This window comes from Ursus maritimus, unplaced genomic scaffold, assembly GCF_017311325.1.
Source record: "Ursus maritimus isolate PB19 unplaced genomic scaffold, ASM1731132v1 scaffold_5, whole genome shotgun sequence".
NCBI classification, from domain to species: domain Eukaryota; kingdom Metazoa; phylum Chordata; class Mammalia; order Carnivora; family Ursidae; genus Ursus; species Ursus maritimus.
In genome coordinates this window covers 64805756-64826448 of record NW_024426663.1, presented here as the reverse complement: position 1 = coordinate 64826448, position 20693 = coordinate 64805756, and the positions used below count along the sequence as shown (strand labels likewise).

Here is a 20693-nt window from a genome sequence, read left to right as displayed (position 1 = left end):
CCCGCCCGCTCCCCCGTGCAAGTGGCTGCCGCTTCCCGGCACCAGAACGCGGCGGCTCCCTCCCCCTTCCGTTTATCTTCCGATATCTGTGCACAGTTTCATGGCTCCCCGCTTCGTACCTCAATACTCAGCGCTGGAGATGTTCATTTGTAGAGATCCAGATGCGTCTTCCTGCGTCTCAGGCTGGTTCCGTGGTTGTTTAGGCTGGTCTGGTACCGATCCAGCTCGACTCGGAGGACCGGCTGAAAACGGTGTCTCCTACTGCTCCGCCATCTTAACTCTCCTCCTCCTGAGATGGTTCTTATTTGCAGAGATAGCTTCTCTTATTGGCAAGCATTCAACAACACACAGCCACCTTCACGGTAAAGGAACAGTAAGTAAGGAGCACAAGTACCCAACTGAAGGTTAATGTTGTCACTTAGGAGATCCATGACCCACTCTGCTGCAAAAGATGGGGAAACACAGAGCTGTGCTAAGAGGAACTATAGAGGAGAATTAGGTCGAGTTGCCTTGTCAGAAACAAAAATCTACTCAGCTCCTTCAGTATTTTAAAAGGAGATTGCCATCATTTTAAAAAACATACACAAATGTACTAGTGTTACTACTGGAGGTACTCCAATACGAACAGCTTGGTAATAGCAGCATGTCAAACACTAGGCTTTGAAGTTCCTCATCTTGCTTCTTTGCTCGACATAAGACAGCCTACTTATTCCTAGTTATTCTACTGAGCTTCCAGCTTTGTCCTTAAAACTACAGATATGATAATTTCACTTTTAAAACACATATGCACTGTTGACTTTATCATGTATCAATATTCTCAAAATGAATTCATTCTTGGGAATCTTCATTTCTTAACTTTGCTATACTTTCTCTCTCCAACTTCATCTCACTTTCCCCTCCCTTATCTTGGCAAGCTGCAGCCACAGAGATTCCCTTGATTACCTAAAGATCATTTCTTTATTAGGATCTCTGTCTTTCCTGTCCTTCTGCATGAAAAGCTCTTAAGTAGCCTCTCCTCATTTGGCCTGGGTCATGCCTTAGTGACTGCCTTACCAAGGTTGGCCAGCCCACCACACTCCATCCTTATGCCTTGTTATAGTTTTCTTTTTTCTTTTACTGCCTAAAATGATTTCTTTACCTCTGTGCCCCTCTCTAACTACAATGTGACTTCCATAGGGGCAGGTACTTGTTTGCCCCAGTGTCCCTGAGCATCTATAATTAGTTGGTACATAGTAGGTGTTCAGATGTTTGTTCGAATATTTAAAGTGTTGGAGTGAACCTTTCTTCAACTTTTTAGTCTTATCTCTGGCCCTGATCAGACACTGAATGTGCACAGCAGTCACTAATTGAGCAGAGCTCATGTCATAACTAAAGGTTAGAATTTTTCAGGGTGCCCACAAGACTGTGGGCCAGGGCCCTACAGCTGGTCCCAACCCTTTCACCACCAGCTCTGATCTCTGCCTGCTGTGCTCCACAGAGCATGACTATATTAATTATGTGCTAATCTCTAGTGCTGACTAGGCTTCTTAGAGTAAGATTAGCCTTAAACTCATTTCAAACAGAATGATATGATTTTAGAGAAAAATACCAACCCCTATCAAACTAGTGTAAAGGCCAGAGGACAAAAAGATTGGATTCTGATCTGTGAAAACAATAATCTTTCCTTCACTCTTAAAGTTGTAGCCTTCTCCCTGGGTCTCCCAGCTAACTAGATGATCTCGATAACTCATAAAAGGGAATGTGATGAGCACTTTACAAGGATCTGCTACCTGCCATTATTCCAAGATGGAAAGTGGATCTAAACAACTTCACAGTATACTGTGCTGCTCTCAACTAAGTGTTAAGCCCTGCCATACACATTTTCCATAAATTCGGCGGAATCAGCAACTCCCATAGGTGATTGTGGTCGGAGACAACAGCGTCTAAGCGTGGCTTTGTCTACACAGGATATAAATGAGGGGGGAAAGTAGAGTATTAGCCATTTTTACACTAGGTAAAAATTTCTGCATCCTTGGTTTCTATAACCACAGTGGCAAATCTTCCTAGGGAATAGAATTAAAGGAGCTGTACTATATAGGAGAAAGAAAACAAAAAATGAGTTTTGTTAAAGACGGAAAGATAGCTCTTGGAAATGAGAAGGATGGGGCCATCTATGGCAGTGACCTAGGACTACCACCAGGAGAGTGAACTGCAGCTACGTGCTTTTGGTGGAGGGATTTAAGATTTATTGATGTCTGGCTGGTAAGGAAAGGAGAACTTACTGCTTTTACCTAGCTGAGTTGAGACCGAGGTGTTAAGGCTTTAAAAAAAAAATTCACATTCACAAAGGAAATCTGCTTCAGTATTTCCAACATGACAAAACACAGCATGTGGTCTTGGTTGCACCCAAGACAAATAAAACCTGTCATAGTAAACAGAGTTGCTATTCATTCCAGATTTGCTGGAATATTTGTTCACCCAACCCAGAGAGCTGAGTCTTCAGTGATGCTGCAACCATTCTGTTTAAAATTAGTTCTCCTTCTACTGTTAGACTCCTCTTCTACCTTTTCCAGTGTACTTAATCACTTAAACATGGCACATTTGTTTATGGAGAAATGTATTAGCATTATGCAGTTTTACTACCTGCATATTTTCCACATGTCCTAAGGCACATGCATTTTACCACATTGTTAAATTAACTTCTTTGTAAGCACTGTATTAGAATATTAGAGTATGATATTAAAAAAGCTCCCTATACCTCTCCTAGGCAGAAATAAGATCCGAAGGCTAAAATTCTGAACACTGGAGTCCACTTAGTTCTAGAAATAAATGAAAAATGATACACTCTGATTGCAACTTTATCATACTCTTCTTAGAATATTTTACTAACTCTGTAAACCCTAACACTAGTGCTGTCAATGTCACACTCACTGAATCATGCCTTCTTGAAGTAAAATCTTAATACAGGCTACTCTGTCAATGTGACATTTTCATTAGTCCTATTATTTTTGAGCAGTATCTCAGCATTATAAAAAAATACTCTGAAAGGCTGTTTCTGCCTGTCAGCTCATGACTCGGGAGAGGACAACACCTTTTTGATTATGTCATTGAATTTAGTCATGAAACTTGTGTCCTTACTACACACAGACACAATTTTATCCTTTGTATTTTGTTACATGCCTCTGTGATATGAGCAAAAAGAACTGTGTTCATAATATCAAAGAAGCACAATTGGGTCACCTTTGTCACAGACAAAAAAAAAAAAAGTAAAAGGCATAAGACTGGATTTAGAATGTGCCTAAAACAAATTCCACAGCCTAACAATAAAGATGGTGACTCCTGCTGTTTCAAGTCCACTGTTGCTCAGGGGCGTGGATCAGCCTGACAGAGAAAGGGAATGCTGGCTTTTCAACAAACTGAGGCTGACTCCAGTGGTCTTTATGGCAGAATCAAATACAACATGGGGGAGAAGTGATTGGACCCATTCAGCCCTCCTTGAAGCAAGATAAGGAAGATAACTTAACTTTATAGCATTTTCCCTGTGAGGCACTCAAGGGCATACCATTAAAGCAACTGATTACAGTACAGAAAGAAGCCAGGGTCGTTGGAGCCTTTATTAAGGATTATTCATTTCTTGCATGAGGAGCTGCCCAGACTAGGGCTGCATATCACTTAGGTAGGGCCCCTGGATTCTTCAAACACTGCGTGTGTCTGATTAGAAGGGAAACAACATTGTTCTCGCTTGAGTAGAGAAACTGACCTTCACTGACCAGAATTTTTATTCATACAAAGAATCCTGTAGCACGCCGAATCTCCAAGCTCACATGATTCCCTCATCAGCAAGCTGCAGTGTTAGTTCATGTGCAAAATGAAAAAGTCTATATAAGCCCAGGTACTGCCTTGGTTATTAACAGGTAATGCTGGAGCTTCTTCACAAGAGTATAATGTAAATTTAATGCTGAGCTGACATTAACCAAACACTATTACAGTAGCTCTTGCTGAACGTGTGTTCCATGAGGAGAGGCTCAGGGCTTCTGTTTAGTCATTTGTGCCATGTGAGATGTTAAGCCCTCATTTCACATTCATTACCATCTAAGTTAATGTTCCTATTTTTACCCAAGTGACTAGAAAACTCATGTGTGTGTGCCCGCATGCACACACACACACACACACACCGCACACCTCTACTGGGAACAAAAGCCCATCATTTTAGATTACTGGAAGTTCATATAATGAGGTGAGGTTGCTCTTAGCAGACTTGTCTGGGTCACTGGGCTTGACCTAATCCAGGGAAACAGGGACACATGCCGCCTCCCTGGGGCCCCTCTGTGCCCCCTGTGTCCAGTGCTCCTCCTCTCCCAAACAAGTGGGAACCTAGCCTGGGATGTGGGTGACAAGGAGAGGAAGCATAAAGGGATATCACCAAAGCTGAAAATGAAGCAGATATTGTGTCAACCCAAGGAGCTAAGCAGGGAAGGAATGAGGCTACAGAATAGAAATGAGGAGTGGGACTCTCACTCACTGGCATGGGTGGGATTGCAGGGGACTTTCTGGCTCCGCGGCCTCAGCAGCCAGAGGACCAGGCCAGGCGAACTGCCTTGAGAGGTGGAGCCAGCTGAGATGAGCTGTTGCCACAAAGATCCCAGCTAACCACCCACTTATACATGGTGTCATGCTCAGCTTCATTCTTTTCTTCCTTATTTAAGTTGAGGTTTAATTAACATAACATTTTAATTAGTTTCAGGTGTACAAACATAATGATTCAGTATTTATATATATTGTGAGACAATCACCAGAGCTTCATTCTGACCATGGACTTGGACTGCTGATTTGATCCCACATAACACATGAAACCATGAAACTACATCATGCCCCAGACCTGGGGAGCAAGAAGCAGCCTCTCACGCCACAAATCCACCTCACTCCCTGTAGCTTCTATTTCCAGATTTCAGTGCCAACAGGTTCAACATACAGGGGGCCAGAGAAGGCAGTAGAAAATCAGTCCCAAAAGGAATGACCAGTCACATGAGTGCCTAGGAATAAAACCCCATTTTCTTTCCCTTCAAATTATTACCATGACAGTGGGATTTCCAAGTATCTGGATGTTTCTATTCCACTGTTTACACTCAGTGGTACTATGTTAATTTGCATTCCACACACTGTTCTATTAACTTCTTTAACTGTTTGAAGTGTGGGCCTTGCCAATATACTAAGATTACAATTTCACTGAAGGTATTCCAATCTACCACTCAATATATGTGTTCTGTCCCCATATCCCACCTCCTTCAAATTCTCATTAAAATTAAGCCATTTTTTTCTTCCTTCATCCTGTTTGGTGTTTAGCCCATTTCTTCGCCTCCAAATAAAATCCTCATATGGAGAAGTCACCTCCACATACTAGATGCAAGCAACAGGAATAATAGAGGGATATACATCAGTGGATTCAGGAGAAGGGAGTTAAATTCTTAAGTGAAACAATATAAATACAGGAGGGATTGCAACCAGGACATCTAATGGGCACCTTTAAATGCTGTAAGAGGAAGGAAGAGAGGAGTACTGTGGGCTGAGATCAGAGGTGGTTTCACAAGAGCAGGATCCCAAGTCATCTAGGATTTGGATATGTCCAAAAAAGGGGAAACATTCCAAAGCTGGCGTGAGACACAAAGGTTGAAGTAGGAGTGCCATGGTCTGTCTGATGGGAGGCACTGAAGGTTTTTGAACAAGAGAGTGTTGTGATAAAAGCAGTATTTTGGAAGACTGATCTAGCAGCAGTATGCAGGACGGATGTCAGAGGAAAAGAGAACGGAGGTAGGAATGAGTTAGAGGTCATTTAGGACAGCCTAGGTGTGGAAGGAGAGTCATCCATTTATTCCACAATGATCTGATGTTTTCCATGTGTTAGGGGCTTTTAGAGGTGCCAGGTGCAGTGGTGACCAGGAAAGCAAGGTACATGCCCTCCTGGGGTCCTTATTCCAGTGACATTAAGTCAAATGATATCAGAGAGTGACAGGTAGAGGAGTGGGAGTAAGACAAGGTGGTGTGATGGTAACTGAGGCAGGTCCTTGAAATAAGTACTCTGAGCAGGTTTCGGGTTTGCTGAGACTAAAGGCTGAGAAGGTACAAAAATCTGAGGCAGGAACATTTTGGCGAGAGGAATAGTAAGTGCAGAGGCTTTAAGGTGAGAACAACCTGAACTTACTGGAAGAAACAAACAGGACCATGTGGCTGGAGCAGAGTAAACAGTGACAGGAGACAAGGCTCAACAATTGTCTGTGGGGGGTACATCACCTAAGTCCTTACAGGCCATGTTGAGGTTTTAATTACAATTAGATTGAGAAGAAGGAAGTGACATGATCTCATATATACTCTAAAAGATTACTTCAGCTGCTGTGTAAAGAATGGTTTGTGGGGGTGAGGGGTAGGGACCCCCATTAGGGGGTCACTGCAGCAGTCAAGGTAAGAAAGGATGGTGCTGTGGACAAGGACAGAAACGGGGCCAACAGAATCGGCCATGAATTGGATATGAGGAATTGAAGATGCAGTGAGGACAACTCCAGGCCTTGAGCCTCTGGTGGGTGGCAGTGCCATTAACTAAAATGGGGACAACTGAGGCAGAAATAGATTGAAGAGTATACAGGACCGATAGCTCCGTTAGGGACAAGTTGGAGCTCATGGAGAGAGTGACAGGAGAGGTTTGGTATTCAGGAGAGAAGCTAGGGCTGAAGATAAAAATTTGATACTCCATCAGTTTAGGAACTGTATTTACAGCTATGAACCCAGATGAGATAATCTAAATAATACAAAAAAAAAGAAGAGGGCCCAGGACAGATCTCTGAGGCAATCCAATATTTAGAAGTTGTGTAAAGAGGAGCCAGCAAAGGAGGCGAAGGCAAGGCTCGTGAGGTACAATGCAAATCAGGAAGGTGTGTCATCACAGAAGCCAAGGGAAGAAAGTGCTTCCAGAACGGGAACAGGGGTGGTGGAAGAATCTACCACAAACCAGATGGGATGGGTGTGAGGTTGCTTCAAAACAATGAAATCTTCTAACCAAGGCCTACCCCTAAAGTGAACTACCTGTCTCGTTCTTGCCTAAAATAACATCTTAACTAAAAGTGGGTATTTCTGGTGAGGATGGAGGCAGTGGGTTGGAGAAGAGTGAAGGCAAAAGTTGATTGGATATCTTCAAAAGAGATAGTAAATGTTAAAATCTTTGTATCAGTTACAAAGCAGAATAGAGAAATCAGCCTTAACTTTATTACTAAAATAATGCTAAAAGTAAGGCATTGTTATTAATAACGGTGATGATAAGGAGCGCCTGAGTGGCTCAGTCATTTGAATGTCCGACTCTTGATTTCAGCTCAGGTCATGATCTTAGGTTCCTGGAATCGAGCCCTGTATCAGGCTCCCTGCTAAGCGGGGAGTCTGCTTGAGATTCTCTTTCTCTCTCAAATAAATAAATAAATCTTAAAAAAAAATTATGATGATGACTCTCTTGACTGAAATGTGCCTTTACTGGCCTCAAAAGTAAGATTTAAATCTCTACTATAGCAGTCTCAGAAATAGGGAATTGCAAAACTGAAAAATATTTCAAACAGAAGTAGCTGAAATTTCCGACTATGTGTATTACTTAAATAGGACTTTCTAAGAAAGGAGATCGCTGATTAAAGAACCAGCATATTTATCTTCTACTCAGGATGTCACTAAGTGCAACTAAGACTGGATATCTAGACCTGCTAATATCTTGGCACCCAGTACTGGCTTAGCTTCCTCAGGCTTCAGAAAATTACAGAACAGGACACTGAAATCTAGTTTTCAAGGAGTCAAGGTTTTCCTTTGATAAGTTTTGGACAGACCCTTCTAGTTGCCCTTCCCAATACCTGCCTTCATATTTTTAAAGATTAAAAAGTTCATCTATTTTACCAGTTGAGGACATCAACCCATGTGTATCAAACAAGCTGCCTAGGTAATGGTCAAGTTGGATTGCATTGATCATCTTTCAAGACAAAATTTGTTCCAAAATAATTCTGAACAACTTGTGTAGAGAAGTCAAAATAAATGTAATGTAAATAAACACAGCTCCCACAAGTCATCAGTCAGGGGAATTAAGCACCAATGGGGTCATTTCTCATTTAGAGTTTCAGAGTCACTCTTCTTATCGTTTCAGCTGCAATTCACCATGTTTGAATTCCTGGGTGCACTTCTGGCTGAGGATTTTATAAATATAAACCCCAGACAGGGAACTCTCACTGATTAGTTCTGAAATGCTGGGCAGTTCCTCATCTGCTTCAGCTTCAGCTTCATCAGCTAGACAAAAGAAATGCTAGCCCTTGTCCTGTTCTCATTTTAGAGAGATAGGGAAAAACTGTGCCCACAGGCTTTGATGTCAAATGTCCTGCTGATCAGAGAAGGGGCATGACACACTGAAGACATACCACGGCAATAGCCCATGGCTTCGAAAGGCCCCAAAGAATCTGTAGTAGTTTGTAACTGTAGGAACCTAAAATGCTGGGCCATTTAAAGAGGCCCAAAATACACGCAGAGATCCAGGCAGAAGTGTAAAGGCGCTGGCTTACTGCACACTTGCTTCTCCAGCTCCTCAATCATAACTGGGAAGCCTTGGCATCAGAAAAGACCCAGTAGACGAGGTGACATTAGCGTCGCCAGGCGCTCATCTTGCAACTGTTTGAGCATCTGAGATGGAAAAGCGCCTCCAAAGAGGAAGAATGATGTCTTTTTTTCTTACTGTTTGACACGTTTTAAAAATAATTTTTAATGACAGACCCTCATCATCTCTGTATTCTTCTCTACATCCAGAAGCACACTTGTGTTTGCCTCCCAAGCTGACAAATGTGAAGTGGAAGGGGAGAGGAATCTTTAGTGTAAACAAGAGTTTGTTTTAGAATCTTTGGACCTTAGCAGTCACACTTTCCAGATCATTGCTTTAGAGGAGTCTGTTCGGTAATGGGGTTGGTGCACATGAAAATGTCAGGGGAGGGTTTCCAGAAAAACATTCAGCTGAGAAAATGAAAATGAAGATGCTAATCAGAAACAGTAGTGTATTGCTACTATACACTCCCTTTAGCACCCTGGGGGTCCCAAGGGGATTCTGGACTATTTCCTGTTAACACAGGAGGGCTGGCACACACTGCACCCCTCCTCTCATCCCAAAGACACTGAGTCAGCATCTGGCCTGGAGCCAGAGAGGCATATTCTGAATTCAGAGTGTGCAACAACGTTCAGTACAATTACGACATAATGGCTGCAAAGCTGTTCCTGAAAGCCAAGAAAACCTGAATAATGTGGTTGGGTTATATCATACATGAGGGCTTAATAGAGTTTAAAAACCAATTTGAAAATTCCTTCATTCCATAAAGATGGCATTAAGATGAGGGCGAAATCATTCTAGTTTCAGGGTTGGGAACAAAGTGCATAAGGACTTATGCTGACTCCTTTCCACATAATCCTTTTTAACCAAAATGACCCATCCCCTTTGAAGATATCTCTGATATTTAATGCTGACCCAGAAAGAAGGCGATTTCATTAAAACATCTTAGTTTTATTGTGCCCAGCTAGGAATGCCAGTTTCCTTGCTATTTACAAAGCACACAATCCCATTTCCAAAAACAACTATTTGCAATTCAAACTGTCCACCCAGGCAAGGTCTTCCATTCATCACTAATACCCCACCATTTCCAATTCATCTTGCCAAAGAGGCGAATTTATCTTCATGACCACACAAGACCTGAAAGATGTTTCATTCATTTTTAGCCATTTTGTAGCAAATGACTTTGGAAACTTTGAGTTACTAAATTTGAGCATTTTCTTGGACTTGTCATACAATACGTAGGCCTGGTCAATCTGAATGTCGGGAAACATGTTCTCTTGAGGTTGTGCTCCCACAACCTTCAGGGATGTCAGATTCTACAATCCTCTGGATTCTGTTCTGTTACTTAACACCTATCATGGGATATCCTAATATTTTGTAACTGGGAGGTGACTTCGAAGATCCTCTTGCTTTATGGATAAAGAAACTGTTTACCTGAAGCCTTTCGTATTCCATTTTTTGGTTCATCTTTCTGTATTTTCTCCTTGAACATTTAATGGCTTATTTTTATACAAATGAGACCAACAAAGAATTTTCAGAACTAGAAGGGATCTCTAAGTTCAACCTCCTTTCTTCCAAAAAAAAAAAAAAAAAAATCTCAGAAAGCTTTATTATACATAAATCCTCAGAGGATACCAAATAACTGACAGCACTTTGTGTTTAAGGGTTAATTTAAGGATGGAGAGTGAGGAAAGCCTCTACTTCAGACAGCAGAATTCTTTTAAGAATGAGGTTCTGGTCTCTAAATCTAAGATGATACAGATTAATTTCATTTTTGAACCTGGAGAAACAGAGCTGAACTTGGATCTTTTTTTTATTCTTACGTCCTAGGCTGCCTCAGCTGACTGAATTTCTATTAAATAACAGTATCGTTCTCTTGGATGACTGGAAGAACTACGTGTTTTAAAAAGTAAAAAAGTTAAAAAATCAAGAACTATGTGTTTTAAGAAGAGTTAAAAATCAAATAATTCAATCTCATGTCCTTCCTCCTGACTAAACTAGAAGCCATTTCCCCATGATTTCATGATTAATATGAAAAAGTACAGGAACAAAGAGAGGAAGTTTATTTGTTTCCAGTAGTAACATTCTGGTTTCTGCTGCAGTCCCATTGGCAACAGCAGAAAGCAGTGTATCCCACATGCCTGCCCCATTACAACACAAAAAGCTGTCAACTTTGAACTCCTTGGGAACATTAGCAAAGTAGAAAAGATGATTGTGGCTTTCTTTCAATATTACCCGGGCAACCTAGCCTTAAAATAGTGCCCATATATAGTCTGTCCTTAAGAAGGACCAAACGAAGATATTAGTGACCTAGCTAAACTCAGAATTTGGTATACCTTCAAAAGGACAGTCTTCAAATATTTGCTCAACAGGTCTTTGGGTGAGGAGATGAGCATGGCAGGCCTGGATGGAGGGTGGAGACAGGGCTCGTGGAGCCTTTCAGCTTGCTGATTCCATTCAACACAACCTAGGCCCTATAGCTGATCCGGTCGTATTTCTTTGGAAGGCAGTTTGGTGACCACCTAGAGATTCTCAGATATAAACTCCCTACTCCAAGCTGTTGATCAAGGCACTGATAACTGCAGTACTTATAACTGCATCTAGTAACCTCTTGAAAGGTTATTGTTTTATATTCCTTTTCTCTACCTGTTGCACTCCCAATGATGTTATAGATCGCCCTTCAGGGACACTGTCTTTTCATTTCTATAAAATGTACTAAGTGTTTGCAGTGTTTGCAATGTGTCAGGCACTGTGCCGGTACTAGAAATAAAAGAGGGATTAAGATCCCTTTCCTGCCCTTAAGGACCTCACACCTTGGGCAGAAGACAAATTTACAAACAATACAATGCTGCAGGGGAGAAGCCTATAGCAGTAAAATGGTTGTTACCAGATACTAATGGTGAAATGCTCTGAAACCCTGGGAGATGGATATCTTTTTAAATAGGAAGGAATTTTGAATTTTGCCTCTATCCCTAGAAACCTTATCTTTGGTAAGGATTAGAATAAAAAAAGTGATGTTTCCATGCCTCCAGGTTCCTGTAACTATAACTGGAATGTTAGGGATGTGGGATGATGATCTATGAGAAATATTTCATTTTGCATATTCTTTCTCAAGTGATTTTGTCCCTGAACTTGCTATGTGATACTACTAGGGGAAGGATGAAGGAAGCCTGCCTAGTGCCTGCTACCTGTGTGGATCCCTGGATCCAGATGGTTTCTCCCCTTCAAAATAATTGCAAACAAGATTAAAACTGCATGCAGGAACTATCCCAGCTGGCTTCTGGCTTCCTCTGATGTACACTCCTTGAATAAAGCAGTGGCAAAATTAGATTTAAAATAAGGAACATAAAAAAACCTTAGTACTTGTACCATATTACCTCAAGGTTCTGCTATGTGTGAAACCCCAAACCCTGGCATTAGAGTAACTGAATGTATCAGCCAGCTAGAGTATGCACATGTTATGAAATACAAAAACTTAAAAAATAACTTATTTTGAAGGCATATCTCCACATTGCCTCCAGGTACTTATGAGTAAAACAGAGCCAGGCATCTGGAATAAAATAGAAATACAGTCCAATAAATTCCTGAGTTGGAAAATCCTCATTCCTATTACCTTACCTGCCATCAATCCATCTAAATAAAACCACATAGCCACCTTTTCCTCTAGTGAAGGAGACAAAAAAATACTGATTCTTCCTTAGCAGGCAGCCACTCCCGACCATAGCAAGTATGAAGAAAGAAAATCTGGGGAGTCCGCCTGTCTAAAGCACCACCAATCTTAATTTTCACACCTGGAACTTTCTGGTTCCACACAATTCTTCAGCAGAACAGGACCCAGGGTATTAGGCTGTGACACTTTACACAGAACCATGACTTAGTTCTGCCTTACCCTGATGTTACAATAATCACTCAGTATTTGCAGGGGAGACATTTTTTCCCAAGTGTTTCAAATCTCAGTGTATACAGCTCCGAATACTGGCAGAGCTTTTCATACACATTTTCATAAGCAATTCTTCATTCATATAATTACTAAATGAGACTGTGGCCTGTAATAGATACCCCAGCTTGTACAGAGCCATGCACACTGAGACATGATTCCAGTGGCTGTTTTAACCAAGGCAATGCGTAGTTACAGGAGCCCTGCTTATGTTGGGAAATGTGCTAGAAAGTGTTGGGGGTATAACAGGTTGTAGACACTATTCCTATCCTGGAGGAGCTTATAGCTTGGGGTCAAGCTGGGCCATACTGTGTGTGTGTGTGTGTGTGTGTGTATGTATATGTGTATATATTTAAAGTGCCCTACAGTATGAAGTACTATATGAAATAATATTAAGAAACAAGAATAACGATCATCCTGGCAAAAACCTTGTTAAAGACAGCATTAGAAACAGGGCACTTGTCTATTCCCGAGGCTAAGCATTTGTTGAGAACTGTACAGTCTCTGATTTATTCTCACACTGTTCACCACCCAGGGGTCCGCTTTCGCCAGTAAAGCAGGGTGGAGGTCAAGAAAGCCCCGGGACTCACAACGTTCCCTACAGCACCTTTCAACCTTTTCACCCCCAATTAAAGGTCAACATGGCTGCTCAAAAATATTTCTTTAAAATAAAGACAGTCATCTCAGCGGGCTGCCAATTGAAATTATACTGACACTTCACAGAATTAATTAAACCCGGGACGGGGCATCTGTGAGAAACTGGAAGACGCGTGAAACTGAAATGTTTTCCGCTTCCTCTCAAAAAGCTGCCTTTTCCCGCTCGTTACTTTGTTCACTTCCTAGAGCGCCATCGCGCGCGCACGCACACACACACACACACACACACACACACACACACGCAGACACACAAATGCCTATAATCTCCCCCCGGAGGTTCATGGATTTATGGCTCCCGGTTTAATTAAATTCCCTCTAACGACGATCGAAATTGGCAGCGTGTGGCACAGCGAAGGGTTCGCGTTCCCCTCCTCCCGCCCGCGCGCCGGCTCCGGGGTGGGGGGGGGAGCCGGAGACCCCGCCAGCCGTCGCCAGGCCACCCGCACCCACCTGAGCCGCCCGCCGCCTACGTCGCTGCTTCCGCCCGGAGCCCGGCACTTCCGCCCGAGCCGGCCCGGCCCCCGCCCCGTACTTCGCACTTCCGTCCCGTCCAGCCGCCTCTCCCGCTGCTTCCGTGGAGCTCACCGCCGAGCGGGTCGCCCCTGTGCAGGGTAGCCACACCCGGGCTGTTCCTGGGGGGCGGGGGGGGGGAGAGACGCAAAAACCAAGGCCAAATGTTAAAAAAAAAAAAAAAAAAGTGCCCCGGCCCGTTTGGGGACCACTTAGGAGCCAACTTCGAAAATGTGCAGTTCAGGCTCTTATAACTCATCTCTGCGTGCATTCATTTATTTAATGTTTTCTGCCTTCTTCCCCTAGGTCCCGGCTGAGCTAGGTTATGGGGAACAAGATGATGAATGAAACCGGCAGCTGTATCCTCCCCAAACTTAAAGTTAGTAAGCAAGTCGGAAGTTATCCTTTAAGTAGGCCATGCGTTCAGTGAGCTAAATACATCGAAAGGAAAGGAATGTGAACCTATGAAAAGATGGAAATGCTCTAGTTGAGGTAGCTTCTGGGTTGGGATGTGAAGCGCCAGGTCCGGCAGGGACAGAGCTTTCCAGACCTGCAAAAGGGTGGGACTGGAGGGAGCTAGGCACCAGCAACGCACAGAAGACTGATTAGTATGGCTGAGGCTTAGAGGGAGTGGGGAGAAAGGTGAAAACAGGCTGCATAGGGTAAGCAGGAACCAGGCCATGCAGGGCGGTTCAGTTTTGTGCTAAGGACTGCGGGAGGAATTTTTGTTGTACTCTGTTTTTGTTTGTGTGGGGGAAGGGGGTTGAACTGATTGCCTTTCCCTACTGAAAGGATCACTTATCTTTGGGAAGGAGATGAGAAGGGGTTGGGGTAGGTGACAGCGGAGTGCCAGCTGGGAAGGCAGGGGCCCCTAAGTAGTCCAGGGCTGAGCTGTGGGGGCTTGAATGGTGGTACTCTGAATAGAAAATAATACATAATAAGAGTAATGGTCAAAGCTAACATGGATTGCTCACATCAGCTTTACATTCATTAATTTGTTTAATCTGGAGAACCATCCTTTTAATCATTATTGGTACCATTTTGCAGATGAAGAAAATAATTAATAACTTGCCCTAATCTCAGAGCTAGAAAATGGCAGAGGTGGGATCCCATCTCATCCTGTCTGATGGCAATATCTAAGAGCTTACTGCTATATACTCAGTATGTACTTAGTGATTTTATTTTATTATTATTTTTTTAAGATTTTACTTATTTATTAGAGAGAGCAAGCACAGAGGGAAAGTGGGAGGGAGAAGCAGACTCCCCACTGAGCAGAGAGCCTGAGGTGTGGCTGGATCCCCAGACCCCGAGATCTTGACCTGAGCTGAAGGTAGATGCTTAACCAACTAAACCATCCAGGCGCCCCATGTATTTAGTGATTTTTAAAAAAGATACAAAACAAACCAAGGTCAGGAATGCATACCCTGAACAAACTACACTGATGATGTGATATTGTTGGAAGATGCATCTAGAAAGTAGAGTTTTCAAATTTGTACTTTATCACTACAGCATTTGCTGATAGCAAAAGAGGGGAATTTGTGACTATCAGTAAACTACCTATGATTATTTTTGAGTTGATACACTCTGATAAGACCTAATCCCTTTCTGGGGAGGGGGAGAAAAAAGTCAATCTACAAAGTCACTCCACCTAACAGTTGCTGATATAATATTTTTAAAGAAGTTATCTTGAGTCTAGTTATAAACACCTTAGTAGAACATGCAGAAATCACGTTTTGTGGAGTGATGGAAAAGCTTCTAGGAATGCAACTTCAAATCAGCTTCCACATCTCATTTCTTATTGGAAAATGAAATAAATCGGATTTATGAAACCTGATTTCACCCACTGAAGGAAAAGAATGACTTTACGAAAGGCCAACAGTGAAGTCTTTCAGTATTGGTTATGGGTAAATTTCTTTAAGGAGCCAAAAATTCACAAAAATCTTCAGAATTTGAGTTTAGTAAGACTTTCTTGGTTTGTTCAGGTGATGGCACAAGGTGTGGTACCTCCACATGATTGGGTTGAGGGCACAAGTGCCATGAAATGGCTGGAAATCCCTGAGAACTCACTGTAGTTCATGCCCAGTCATTTAGGGAGTGCTTGGCTGAATGCCACAAACCCAGAGGACAAGCGTAGCCTCTAGGTACCAGGCTCACAGTGCTGGGCATATGAGCCTGTCTGGGAAAATGTCTGGAGTCTGACCGGGAAAAATTATAGCCTCCAAAATTAGAAAAGGAAAACTGCCAAAGCAAAATTAATCAACACTTATTAAATGGTCACAAAATATAATACTGTGTCAGCTTCATTAATTGCTGGATTTAATGTTCATAACAATTTCATTACATTTGAAAACAGTTTTAAGATGAGATGCTCTTACCAACTGAGAGTTCCTAAATATACATGATGAGTGTTGAGAAATCACAGCATATTTTAAATTAGTTACTTTAGCCAAATAATTTCAAAAGCAAAATTATAAATTCTTTATACCAAAATAATTAAATGTGGGATGTGTACACATATTAACATGTTTGAAGTGATGCGAAAGTAAGAGCATTTAGAGGACATGAAGGTCATAGTACAGCAATAGGTCTTGTACAGTTATGATCCCTCAAAACATGCTTGTCCTAGGCATTTGACCTACCTCTTGTCCTCCAGGTCAGGGCTCCAATTCGAAGCTATGCCCTGGGACTGTGGATAGGACTGGTGTCAGGGTCTCTCACATGGGTTGAGTTCTCTTAGATCTCAAGGCTCTGCCAGCTCTATGGTCAGTTCTGAGACTAAAGTTGGCCCTAGAAAAAGCCTGCTGATATTGTCTGGTCTGCAACTTCTGAGATAACTTGAAGGGTACTTTAGTGGACAAGTCATGCTTCCTTCCAGAGATGACCTGGAGCCAGGCTTCCCCACAAAGACCTCCTGAGGGCTGGATGTGTGGTATGGAGGGAGGCATCTTCACTCCCATCCCCCCTGCCTTTGCCTCTGGGAAAACAGGAGTAAAGAAATGTCCTTTGATGTCAATGCTTTCACTTGAGAATAACTTAAAAAAGATATTGTCCCGATAGGTAGTGACTGTCATGCCAACTCTATTTTACAGTAACTTGGCTCCATACTGCTACTCGAGAAACATGTGATCTGAACTTTGACTAGGAGGGACACCCACCACAGTTGGCTGATGTTGATGTAATCATGATGGTAGGAGTATTTAGAAACCTGGTAGGTTTTCTTCCCTGGTCTTTTTCAGGTCTTTATAGTGAGCTTGTTTATTTATCTCATGAGTGTCTCATCCCCAGCAAACTCTGCAGGAAATGATCTGTAAGGGCCAGATATTGTGTTATGTTTAAGGTCACGGAGAAAAACAGTGGCAACCTCCCAAAGAAAAGACAGGCCTCTGAGTCTGGATGTGTTGGGTCAGCAAGGTCAATGTTGACCCCCCCAGGCCAACCATTACAGGAAACAGAATTATAAGCCTGTCTTACTAGGGGAGAATGGACCTCAGAAGCCTGATTTCTGTATCCCGCTTGACATTTAAAAAACTCTGCTCTTGTGCCAGAGGAGAGTGAAAAAAATTTTAAAAGGAGAAAAATGTTTATTTGTTTTAAGGCTTCTTCAGTAATCCACTTATGCCATTTACATTAAAAAATCTTTCCATGTAAACATCATTAATTATGTAGTATAAGAGCCAAATAAAAATGCTAAAAAATAAAAGTAATTGTAGAATAAATTAGTATAGCTTGAGTGCATATATATTATACAGAGGCTCTAGACTTTTATATTTTATTGAAGGAGGCGGATTTGTGATTTTCTACGTTTGAGCTGCTAGGATGGAACCAACAGACGTGACATTTTACAGGTGGATACCAATGCTGTTAAAGTTTAAATTCATATTGGCAATGACATTGTACTTTTTAATAGGGGCCCTGACTCATGCCCCCTTTCTATATCTGTCTAGAAAAGACTCTGGGCAGAGATGTGGATTGAGTAGCCCATGGATTTCCTCAGAAGGTTTTTTGGAGCAGGACCATTCTTGTCTTCCCCAGAATCAGTAGCCTCTATAGTACAGTCACGTGCAGTCACACGAGACTGCTTGGGGTCTGTCCTAAAGGCAGTGGATTGTGTGCAGCCTGCCAGGTGCAAGGGAGGGCAGGGACAGAAGCTGGTGAGGAAATATGGCACGGAGACCTTCTAGTAGCAGTGACACTATACATTTGTATCACCTTTTGTAGTATTTGTGTAATCGTATGTAATTAAGTCCTTTATGATAATTCTGGAAAATAGGTAGGGTATGTATTTTTATCGGCCCCATGTGACAGATAAGGAAATTGAAGCCTAGGGAGGGAGGTCACAATGAAGCAGGGATTGGAAAGCATTTCCTAAATCCTATCTATATATATTTTTTCTGCTACCACCTTCATATTTCTTTTTAAAAGTAAATGAAAAGCAACATGGTGTAGTTCACAGCAATATTTTGTGCTATGTGGGATCTTTTAAGAACATGTGAGTGCATTTACATCATTTCCTCAGGGAAAGTTTTGTTTTACCTAGAAAAGCAGGAAATGGAGTTGAAATAGGAAAAGTTTTTCATTTTTATGGATTAAACCCATCTGTTATGTTCACTAAGCCGGGATCATGGAGGAGGATAGATTTCTCACAGTATAAAGAGAGGAGAAAAGAGTAAAATGTGTTTCCTTTGTTCCCTGGTTCAGATTCATACCCATCCATGGAGTCCTATTCAGATAAAACAGGGCAGTCAGCTAACCCATCAGAAAGAAAAGATACTGCTGTCCTCAAACGTGCCCCAGCACCCTGACCAGTTTTCCACAGAGTCAAAGTTAACATTTACTACTCTGAAGAATTCTGAGGGGTAATTTTTTTCCCGCTGCTTTGAGCATCTTTCATAAATATGCTTCAGTATTTTGCTGTGTTATCTGTTATATCTGCACAGCACAAAATAAAGTGAAATTATCTTTCATTTATTTATTCAGAATAGTGATTACTGAATATGTCCTATGGGGCAGTGGTAGGCACTAGAACTCCGGGGTTGGACCAAACAGACATGCCTCTTGTTATAATGGAACTCACAGTCAAGTGCAGGAGATGAATGTTAATCACATGATCCCAACAATAAATATATACCGTAGAAGGCCCCTTCCCCAGTGAGAACAAGACTAATAGATGATTAGGTAATTGGAAAATGCAGTTAAAGTGGGAAATCATTAAAATGTGTATGTGTGTTTATACATATACAGTTGACCCTTGAACAACAAGGGGGGTGGGGCACCCACATCCCACACAGTCGAAAATCCATGTATAACTTTTGACCCTCTCAAAACTTAACTAATTATAGCCTACTGTTGCTCAGAAGCCTTACTGATAACATAAATGGTGGGTGGACTCATATTTTGTATGTTATATATTACATACTGTATTCTTACAATGAAGTAATCTAGAGAAAATGTTATTAAGAAAATCATAAGAGAAAATACATTTATAGTAGTGTACTGTATTTATCAAAAAAAAAATCTGCATATAAGTGGACCCATGCAGTTCAAATGCATGCTGTTCAAGAAAGGTCAACTGTGTATATACATATGCATGTTTATATATTTAATATTATATATATGTATATACATATATGTGTATATAGACATTGCATATATGTGTGTATATACATGTTTATATATGTGTGTTTATATATATATACATCATTTTATTTTTTACTTAAAGTACATAAATGAACATTTATTTGCCAAATTCGATAGGATGTGTGTTTATATATATATATACATCATTTTATTTTTTACTTAAAGTACATAAATGAACATTTATTTGCCAAATTCGATAGGGTCATCTTTTTTGCATGAAGTCTACTTGTATGCATATCATCTACAATTTCAGGTTTCAGGTACTTTAACGTGGACGGAGAATTTAAAGACACTTATGAAGTAATTTGAGTTCGTTTAGATTTTTTTTTTTTAAGATTTTATTTATTTATTTGACAGAGAGAGACAGCCAGCGAGAGAGGGAACACAAGCAGGGGGAGTGGGAGAGGAAGAAGCAGGCTCCCAGCAGAGGAGCCTGATGTGGGGCTCGATTCCAGAGCACTGGGATCACGCCCTGAGCTGAAGGTAGACACTTAACGAGTGAGCCACCCAGGTGCCCCAAGAGTTCGTTTAGATTTTTAACACTTTTTTCTCGTCTTTTACACTTGTCTTACTTAGCACTAATATAAGAGCAATCCCCACCATCCCCCGCCCCCAGCTTTTTCAAGTCTTTCCAAAGCATTTCACTTTTCATAGAAAGAGCAGGTCTCTTCTTATGCTCATATTTGATCAGTTTATGTGATATTTAATTAGACTACATAATTATAGTCATCAAGCACAACTGCTGTAAGTAGGTTGGGGAACAAAAGCAACGCCCTCTTGGAAGGGCTAGAGCTCATTCGGTGGGGGTAGAAGTGATGAGGGTATTAGACCACAGAAGCCACAAACATCTATCACACTCCAGGCCATCGGTCAATACATTTTACAGATGGTTTTGAAAGCATCAGTTAGTTCCCCTCCAGGAGCTCAATTAAAAGAGTTTCTATTGTAATTAAAAACTAATAAACATTACTAAGGAAAAGCAGTGGGTGCTATAAAGTTCTGTAACCGGGGGATATGATTGGGTCCTGGCGTGGCAGGAGAGGCCTCTCAGAGGACGGTACAGTTGAGCTGAGATGAGAGAGTGAGGAGGCATTTGCTCAGAAAGGGGCTGGGGCAGGGGTTTGGAGAAGGGTGTTCCCGCCGGTGGCGGGGGCGGGAGCAGCAGAGTCATTGCTGTGTTGAAAACAAGGAACCGAAGGAAGCCAGTATGATCAGAGGGAAGAGCAAAATGGGAGAGCAGTACAGGGGGAGGCGGAGGGAGGGAGAGGCCAGTTCACAGGAGCTTTGTAGGCTCTGATAAGCATGCAGGTCTTCATCCTTCTAGATAACAGAAAGCTGTCGGTGATTATGAAGCAAAAGGGTCTCCTT

At 41.8% G+C, this 20693-nt stretch overlaps 1 protein-coding gene and 1 long non-coding RNA gene across 3 annotated transcripts in view; one reads left to right on the top strand and one right to left on the bottom strand.

Annotated features, from left to right (window-relative positions):
* CUNH5orf63 (chromosome unknown C5orf63 homolog) overlaps positions 1-13752 on the bottom strand; it is a 25589-nt gene extending 11837 nt beyond the window's left edge. The window contains exons 1-2 of one of the 2 annotated variants that reach the window (XM_040622518.1): positions 13629-13694; positions 120-355 (exon numbers count right to left, since the gene is read on the bottom strand). The gene's annotated coding sequence lies outside the window, so the exon portion shown is untranslated. Of the gene's footprint in view, positions 1-119; positions 356-13628 lie in introns of both variants that reach the window. The other variant, XM_040622519.1, reaches the window with a different exon arrangement.
* Positions 13704-15522, top strand: LOC103670522. Its single transcript, XR_005832544.1, has 2 exons — positions 13704-13789; positions 13995-15522. It is a non-coding gene; the product is annotated as an uncharacterized LOC103670522 (long non-coding RNA).
* Positions 15523-20693: the final 5171 nt, after the last annotated feature.